The sequence below is a fragment of the Stigmatopora argus genome, chromosome 2, assembly GCF_051989625.1.
Source record: "Stigmatopora argus isolate UIUO_Sarg chromosome 2, RoL_Sarg_1.0, whole genome shotgun sequence".
Lineage (NCBI taxonomy): Eukaryota > Metazoa > Chordata > Actinopteri > Syngnathiformes > Syngnathidae > Stigmatopora > Stigmatopora argus.
The window spans coordinates 7,310,433-7,320,496 of NC_135388.1; the positions used below are offsets into that span (position 1 = coordinate 7,310,433).

At 40.5% G+C, this 10,064-nt stretch overlaps 1 protein-coding gene across 1 annotated transcript in view; it reads right to left on the reverse strand.

The window, feature by feature from the left end:
* LOC144091000 (FERM domain-containing protein 5-like) overlaps window positions 1–10,064 on the reverse strand; it is a 28,491-nt gene that overhangs the window by 17,335 nt on the left and 1,092 nt on the right. The window lies entirely within an intron of this gene.

Below are 10,064 nucleotides of genomic sequence, written 5' to 3' on the forward strand. Positions count from 1 at the left end.
TTCGATCGAACCCTAGGAGTTCGGTGAGTCGGTCTCAAGGTTTCAGTGGAGCCTCTGCCACGGAGGTCAAGACTGTTAGGACTAGCTTGTTGTTTTTCCGTTGCTCTCTCCCTGTGTTCTGATGTCCGTTTACCTACTCTTGTTTGTCACTCCTGTCTTGCCGTTGGGCTCGCGCAAGAAAAATTAGTTCCTGTTTTGTCTAATTAAACCCCACTCATTGGTCGGATCGTCCACCTTATTTCCCTTGCCATGTGTCTCGTTCCTCGATTCCCTATGTTTTCCCTAGTCCGGTTTGGTTTTGTGATTTGAGTCCAAAGTCTTTCTTACTTTCTAAGATCCTGCCTAAGTTATTCAAGTTTTGTTATGAGCACTACTTTCTTCGTCCTCGCCTGCTTCCCCGCGATCGGGTCCTATTCCTCATAACCTCGCTTTGACGTCTCCCCAAAGACAAAACAAAGACACATTGACTCATCATGTCTATTCACGATAACATGCCCCACTTGACTGTCACTGGCTGCAGATGATCACGTGACATTACTTGGCCAATCAGTGCTGCGAGGAATTTATATATATCTTGAATTTGAAAAACAATCATTTTATTTTAGTAGGGTTTGGTGAAGGCGCATATGAACCTGGTGGGGTTCAGTAGTCCAACAAGGTTAAGAACCACTGGTCTAGGCTAACATGAACGACCTGTCACAGCTGCTTGTTAAATTGTTGCTTTGATGTTGAACAGTTAAAGAGACTTTCCGCTCTATGCTTTATTTCAGCCCTCTTTTGGTGGTAACGAGACGCATCTCAGCTGCCCTCCCTCTGATCTGTGTGCCAAGTGACCTCCCCAAAAGTTGGCTCCTTGAAAAAGGTAGATCGTAGGAGGTTGTCTTGTCATTCTTCAAGTTCCTTACTTTCCTGAACTGCATTGCAGGTAAGTGTTTGAAAATATATGTCCATTTGATGGTCTATAAAGACACTTTGTATCCTGGCCAGATTCAATACAGCTTAGCTATCACTATTTATTTTGCTAGAGTATTTATTGCTTACTGAAAGTTTCCACTGGAAAGGTATTTGTGTTAAGAAAGTCACACATCTGCATACCTGTCAACCTCTGCGGATAACTGCCCTTATAAATGATTATTGATTCCCCTTACAAACCCCAAAAAACCCTTACAAACACCGTACGACTCGTACGGTGTTTGTAAGGTTTTGAAAGAAATGTTGAACAGAAACATTCTCTTCGTCTGTGAGGAAGACAATATTTTTTTGACAGACTATCTTTGAAAGGGCAAAGAATAAACAACCTGGAATCTAGGCGAATCCTCGACGGCTCACTAACTGATCATTGTTTTTTTCTTTCTATAAAGTGATTTAATTGTCAAAAGTTGGGCAAGAAATGCTGGCGATACATTTTAGTCCAATTAGGGTTTCCCTATGGAACAAACATGTCTGAAAAAGTGCTGGTAGCCGATGTCGTTCTCAAAGCGACTAGCTCCCGCGCCCTTGTGGTGCACTTCCCAGTAACGTACCGTATATAAATGAGTCAGCTCATTAATTAGTCAGTGGCTTTGGAATCTCATCTGACTTTGCACAAATGCTTAAACACACTCCCCCCTTTGTCAGTTCTCTGCTCTGCCACGGAAATTCATCATTATGCGTCGTGTTTTCTAGGTCACACTTCACAAACACAGCGTTCAGACAAAAACATTAGTCGACGACTCTAGTCGTAAGATTTCTCGTTAAACTGAAATCGTCAGTACCAGAGTAATTAAAATCAGATCTGGAAAAACGCTAGTTGAAATAAATAGTTGAATGAGGTATTACTGTACTACGCAAATGGGTACTTGGACGTTTGGTCGAAAGACGTTTGGTCCCCGGACGTTTGGTCCCCGGACGTTTGGTCCCCGGACGTTTGGTCGACCGGACGTTTGGTCCCCGGACGTTTGGTCGACCGGACGTTTGGTCCCCGGACGTTTGGTCGACCGGACGTTTGGTTGACCGGACGTTTGGTAGAGCGCACGTTTGGTAGAACGGACGTTTGGTTGCCGGGTTGTTACTGTTGAAACCAGCTCTCAAAATTATAATCATGAGAGAGAGAGAGTTTAATATCTAAACATCTAATATCAAAATATCAACAGTAAACTCTCTGTCATAATTTGACAGCGAGCAAACCCGGCGACCAAACGTCTTTTCAACCAAACGTCTGTTCTACCAAATGTTCGTTCTACCAAACGTCCGGTCGACCAAACGTCCGGTCGACCAAACGTCCGGGGACCAAACGTCCGGCGACCAAACGTCCGGGGACCAAACATCTTTCGACGAAACGTCGCAAATGATGCGCTGACGTCAAGTAAAAAGTATACATTTCGTTTTTTTTCAAATCATAGACAATTTGCTCACCGGGCCAAAGAAGAAAAGGACCAGCCAGACTTTCATCCGCGCAAAGTTCGAAAACAAGCATTATAGCTTCCGGCACCATTGCAGCTGAAAGTTACCATTTTTTATGTGGTCTAAAGTTTGGTAGGGCCTTCGGAGACCTTTGTGAAAGCTAAAACATCTTTGTAAAACCCTAGAGACCTCTTGGATTAATGCAGTTAGATTCCAGTCAAGTGCATCTACTCGCATGCCATCAATCCACACACAGTCTTCTCCCCATCCTCTCTTTTTTTGCGCTCTGACCATCATCCAGAATGTTACACGCACGCACGCATACAGATGAAAGCTCAATGCTGGCTGAGTGAAGGCACTCAGAAAGCAGAGAGAGATTCAACCAAGCAGCAAGGTCATCGTGTGACCTCTAGCGAAGAGGAAAGTACGCAAGGCTTTGTGGGAGGAGACGCCCCTCCGGGTGAATTATGCAGCTAGTGGATGGATGAGGGAGGGATCCATTTGAGTCACTGTTAAATGTGAACAGACTAAATGTACGTATGTAAGTGCAGGATAGGTGAGGTCTTGTTGCAGAGCATCTTTGTCGCGTCGTTCAGGTTTTGTTCCTTCGGGGGGCCACTTTGTCTGCCGACTAGGGTTGCCACGCCCAATCAACTAATCCACGAGCAAATTGTCCAAATTGTCTTTTCAAGCCCCTTAATAGCAAATGTTCTCTTTTATATTGTGTATTTTTGTTAGTCATTTTCTTGACATTTAAAAATGGGATAAAAACGAGGAAAGATTAACCCTTTCATATAAATATATATATTTTTAACACTTATGGGGCAATAATTTAACTGGAAGGCCAGAATGAACGTGCATTTATTCTGGCCTCCCAGTCTAACATGAACCATCACAGGCCTGTCTTTTCCAGTTTCAATGGATATGCACTGAGTTAAATACTATGACAACACACACATACACCGTAAAAAAATATTATAGTTTTACTAGGTGCCGTAATCAGTGGGTATTTCTGCTTTTATTCATTTTAATTTAATTAATAGTTTTTTTATTCACATTGTATTCATTAATAAATGTTTTTTATCATTTAAAAAAGATCATATGAAAGAATAAAAACGTTAACGGTCTTGAATAGCTGTCCACTAGAGTGAGCTTTGTCCCTAGAAGGGTTAAATATTTTTAAATATTCAACTTTTAAAAAAAAATCTTTTTAATCTTCATTTCAAGCTCATTTTTTAAAATCAAATGTTATTTCAAATGGACAAGTTTGTTTTGCTTTCGTGGCCCACAAAAAATGACGTGGAGGGCCGGCTCTGGGTCCCCAGCCATTGGTTAGACACCTGCATAGTAGAGCATTCATCACATGTGCATCTAGCTGCTGTCAAAGGAACGTTAACCCCAATTTAAAAAGTACCAAAGCTTTTAAAACCTCCCATCCCAGAGGTGAATTGAAAAGCGGGCCACAAGAAAGCGCCAAGGGACGGTCTGAACATCTAATGAGAGCGAAGAGTCAGGTTTTTAGCATGCACGGTAGCGGACCAGAACCAGCGTCTACGTGTGGCGGCTGCAGAATTTGTCCAAACACCAGCCTGACGCCAGCAGTTGGAGGCTAGTGATGCAATAATCTTGTTACCATGGAGACCTGAGGTTCCCCAAAAATCCAAGGGCGGTGGAAAGTCATTGTGCTTGGCTGTCTGGGACATGCAGACACTCACATAAAAATGTCTGATAAGCTACAAAACACCGTGCCACATGCGCTTGATGTAGTATTTCAATTTAACGCCGTCCAAGCACATTTCACCATAGGAAATAATTAGACTTAGCAGTTAAAGACTTATTTTGTATACTATGCTTATTAGGCTACCGGTTATTTCAAGTGGTTATCATTTGATTCTTGACCCTTGTGAGGATAAGCACTATGGAAAATGAGTGAAACATTAGTTATATACTTTGTCAGTTGTAGATCTCAATGCCCTCCATGGGAAGATAAGCACATCTTTGGCGGATCTAATTGAAATCCATTTCATGAAATCTCCTCTCAATCTCATGGCTTCAGTGTGTATTCACTAGTCTGCTGTTTAAAAAGATAAAGAAACAGCACCGGCTTTTTGATGACAATGTCCAGCGAGCATTTTAGTCATTAGAAAGCGGTCCATTTTCCAGATGTAATAGGGGAAATAAAACAGTGGCGATAAAGAAAGAGTTCCCAACTCCCCTTTCTCTTTTTATTTTTACTGACAATTGAAGTGTACATTTGATAACTGCAAATGCAACGAGGGAGACCAGAGTTGGCTGCAATTGGACAGATCATGGCCAGGTTTATATGAGGTGGAGTGCTTAGTATTCCATGCACCTACAGTTGCTCCCTATAGCAAGAGTTTATAAATAGACTGCCGTCCACTGAGCTAATAGGCCTGTTTTGTGGGGTGCAGGGCGGACTGGATGGTTTTAACCTTGATTAGTAAAAAAATAAATTTAAAAAAAGTGGGAAAGGTTTTTCAAGTGAAGTGAGCACTAATGCACATCTCTAGTTGGAAACATCATCTCATCTCACCGCTTTATCCTCACTAGGGTCACAGGGGTGCTGGAGCCTATCCCAGCTGACTTCGGACCAGAGGCGGGGGACACTCTGAATTGTGGGCAGCCAATCACAGGGAACAAGGAGACAACCCATATCCAGATAACTTTCAGTGCACTATTAGTTGACTGGTGCGCTAACTCAAGATTGACGTACATCACAAAAAAATAGGCTAAAGCTAAAAGGCAAACCGTGGAGAGTCTAACATACCCACACAAACACACACCCTTAAGAGGATGAGCGCTATAGAAAGTGAATGAAAGAATCACTCTCACATTTCCCACATTGTACGCCATTGGAGGGTCTCTGGTGATATCATTAGTGTATTAGCATTTGTCACTACAGCAGAGTAATTAGCACGTTTCTGGTGTAATGTTGCCTGTCTCCTCATTTCCATCCTGTCCAAACACACACACACAATGCAGACGCACACACTGTTAGAATACTTTCTATTTATACCTAGGGATATCCTCACGGGGATATGATTAGTGGTCACGGTACAGCACCAAGTTGTCAAAACGTGATTGTGTGGAGGCTTTTGTTCCCCGAAAGTATTGAATCCTTGACCACACACGTATTTATTGACGAACATAAATAGAAAAACAAGTAGAGATTTTTGTTCCCCACAATGTTACTTCCTTGTATAATGACAATGAAGGCATTCAATTCAATTCAATCCAATTCAATGCAGTACTAATGGAAAAACAAGCCCAATACGAACAAGCAGACAAAAAACCAGACACGCCCAAACGCAAAAATATTGATTCAGAATACTACCTTGCGCTTACATTTCTCTAATTACTACCTGATTTCAGGTCCTCATGACAATACTGTGTACATCAGTGATGTCAAACATACGGCCCGGGGGCCATAGGGGCCCACTACAGGCACTTTGTAGCTCGTTTATACTGTACATACAGAATCACATGCTTTTATTTTGACATCGTCACTGTGAAACCTAAAATTTTTGAGTCGTGTGATCGAGTTCGTGTAAAACCGCTCTTAGCTCAGTTTCATGTCCGCTGTCACATTCATTCATTGGGCCTCTCCCAGTTAAAATGGCACCGTCGTTGGCAGCCGATATGCTAAGTGGCCCGAGTGCAATGAATGTATCCCGAAATGTAAACGCATAAAGCAGTGAATACCAGCAGAGAATTCTACACTAGCTTAGCATGTGTTTGTAGCTTTTTTTAAACTTTGAAACACCTGCCTGTGCTCGACAATTATCCCTTACAGACAATAAATAGAGAGCCACATTTGGTTCACCTCCAAATTTGATCATTGAATATCAGATGCAGAGCCCTGCAGGCCTCCTGAATAACACATGAGGATTGGTTCTTATTTGCAAATTTAACACAGTCGTCTTCAAGTTTGTCTCACAATTGACAGAGAGCCACTGGCCAGGAACTCTGCTTCTTCTCTCATGTCTTTCGTTTACATGGCAAAATTGCGTCCTCGTTTTCAAGCCATATCACACATTTCAAGACCAAAGGATGGAAACACTTTTCAAGTCTGAAGAGTGCAGACAAAAGAAAAAACATTTCCTAAAGGTTAAATGTGGTATTTAGAAATGCAACAGGCTAACGGACATCCATTTCCTGACTTTGCTACTCACCTTCATTAAATAAATGTAACTGCTTCCACAATGTGCATTGAAAAGAATGATTTCATTCCACATTAAATTGTAATCTCATTATGGCCTACTAATAGACAGGATGACTTCTTTTTTTAACATGAAACCCCCCAAGTTTTTTTTTAACAACAGTGGTGCCTTGCGATAAGTGTTAATTCATCTCTTATTATGTATGCTTTAATTTTGACGATGGTGTTTACCAAAATGCATAGATTGGAGAGAAATCATTTTGAAGCCTTATTTTATGTGCTTTTTATGTTCATTTGTTTTCTTGTCTGCTGTGTGAAAAATAGTGATTTTTTTTCTTCCTCTTTACAGTGATTTAAAGATTTTTTTTTAAAAAGCAGTTATATACTTAGTAACAACTCCTGCAAAGAATAACAACATTGTTGTGTCCCGCTTACATTTTGTCTTGAAACCAGTCCTTGTCTGACTCAAGATGGTTTTAAAAGCCAATTTATGCTAAGCTTAGGCATTATCATTAATTTAGTAGAGAGATGTAGACAGCCCGGGCAAAAGGAGCAGACTCTCTCATGTTACAACACCAAAAATAAATTTTACAATAGCGGCGGGATTTTGAAATCAACATTTCATTCAGAACATATCCAAAAATAAAAAAATAAAAAATAAAAATTAAAAAATCAGCATTGACAATTTTTAAATCATTTTTCTTGAGCACATCTCCAAATTAAATTGTACTTCTTAGTAGAGAATAAATATTGTCTCTTTCCTGTCAGGCATGAATGTGGCAGTTGCAGTATATGAAGTGATAATAAACAAACTAGTTTTAAAAAAGTATATAAAATATATAAATATATAATCTGTGTTCATTTATGCTGTTATATGAAAAACTGTTGGTGATGTGTTTGTGTTTGTGACCAATTGTTGGAATTGGATGCTCACTTTTGTCATTTTGGGCATTTCACGACTTAAAATGATTCCATTCATGAAGGTTAAACCAATTATTATTCTCCCGTGATGAGAGTTTGGCAGGCATGTGCTAAATGAACTAAATGGGATACAATTAGCACATTTGATTCTGGGCCATATCTCTAAGGTGTACTGACGTCACATTTGACCAGAATGGCAAAAACATGTTCAAACTGCAGTCAGTTATCTATAAATAAACGGGTTAAGTCTATTATACAAATGGTGTAATCTTTGCAAACAATGGTACCAGTTTGGCAACATTACTGAGCCCGCTGTGAATAATTAAGGCTTTTTCCATTATTCTCCTGGATGAGATATTTAAATATGCAAAGAAATTAACATTTTGAATTTGTTCTCTGCTGTGCTTTGTTGCTTTAAGTGTTGAAACCCTCGATTTATGTCCAAATTTAGTATTTTGAATGGAGGAGGCACCCTTTAAGTTCTTTTACTGACTGTATTATTGCCGCCCAGAAAAAGTATCAATATAAATGAATGCTGAATGTAGGATTGGATCCACCTAAATATGTTTATATTATAGTTTAGGAACAATAATTCAAACATGAAATGGGAAAAAGGCAAGTCACAATTGGCGTTTTTTGATTTTCAATGGAAACGAGAGGATAGTGCAGGCATAGGCAAACTATGGCCCGCGGGCCATATACAGCCCATTAGGCTTTTTAATCCGGCCCGCCGATGTTGTCCAAATTATAGTAAAAATCAATGACCTCATTCATTCCCGTGCAATATCCTCGTTTCTCCGATAGATTACGCACTAGCCTAGTAAAAGTATGTAAATGTTTGTGGGAGCTACTTGAGAATACTGACACATTTCTGAACATTTAACTTTTACTGTGGACATCCTGACACACATGAACGAGCTGAATGTGAAGCTACAAGAGAAAAAACAGTTTGTGTATGAAATGCAAGCAAACCTTCCGCCTTCAAAACCAAGCTGGTTTTATTTTTCAAGCAAATATCAGACAAGTCATTTGCTCATTTCCCCACACTGGTTGCGTTAAAAGAGGCCCCCGCATGTGAAAAAATACAGGAAATCATTGGATGACCTGCATGAGCAATTCTGCCGTTGGTTTTGTGATTTTGGAAAAATTGACAAAAAATGTCATGTCCTTTCTCTCAAGACCCGGAAACGGTTCCACAGGCGTTGCAGTTGGAACTGATTGATCTCCAATGTGACAAGTTCAACTCCCTGAAAGTCTCTGAGTTTTATGTTTCATTAAGTGCAGCCAAATTTCCAAACATCCAGAAGATGGCACAGAGGATTCTGGTGTTATTTGGCTCTACATGTGTGCGAACAGACCTTTAATCTGATGAAAACCGAGAAAGCACAACATAAATCCCAGATGAGTGATGAGTATGTTCATACTTTCGTCCTTTTTTTCTGTTTATGTTTCATATGTACTGTTAACGGATGCAGTTTTTTATATGTATCGTATCTTGTGCTGACCCGGCCCGTCTGTCAAATTTTTAAAGTCAATGTGGCCCCCGGGCCGAAAAGTTTGCCCAACCCTGTGATAGTGTCTACCTTCGGAAGTTAAATAATAGTACAGAGAGGTTTTAAAAGTCCAACAAATAATAAATATTCACCTATTGCGGCAGGTTTTGGTACCTATTAACCCCGATAAATGAGGTATTACTGCACATTTTTGGAGTTTTATGTTTCAAATGTCTATCTTTCAAACCTTGACCTGAGAATATTTAGGCAGGATTTCCAAATAAACATTTGTTTTGTTAAAAAATTTTGTGTAAGCAATGATTTCCCTCCACTTGTTGCTAAATTAAAGACTGAGAAAGAAAATGACTCAAGGTGACTTCAAAATCCACCTTTTAAGAATCCCCAGAGTAAAAGTGCTTGAAATTGTCAGCGCTTGAAAGGCTTTGCTTTTCTTTAGCAGTCACGTTAGATGTCAGAAATAAACGCCCAAGCCACGTCTCTGAGTGCTGTCATCATCTTTAATTCATGCTAGCGGCGGAATCCCTCTGCAAGCCAGGAAGCTCCAAACACCTTGGCGACGAGGCCGCGTTCCAGTCACGTGACTTCCAATACAAAGCGGATAAAACACTCTAATCGTGACTTCTCCTCTCTGCGTCTTCGCCGCTTAGACGCACGCCTGGCGTCTTCCTTCACGACAATGCGTTATTGATTTCCTCGAAGTCGAGGAATGCTTTCAACTAAGGCCCGGATAAGTTAGCCTGGTTTTCTTGCGATTCGGTCTTGTGCATCAGTCGTTAGCTGACGTTAAGAGAATGCAGAAGGCTCTTCAGGAAGACATTAAGAAGAGAGTGCATTCCCAACAGCCTAACGACATCATGCCCCACGGCACAGCAGATTACGGTTTAATATACAGTTTGGGCCGTCAGCATTTTGAATGTGGGGAAGTACTTCTTGAAGGGATGCCAGCTCTCTCAACATTTTCAAAATAGCCCAATACGCTCAAATGATATTTGATCAAACCAGTCCATCGCCTTGGTTTAAGGATTATGGCCACACACAAATAATCTTTAGACCCCTGACACCTAAAA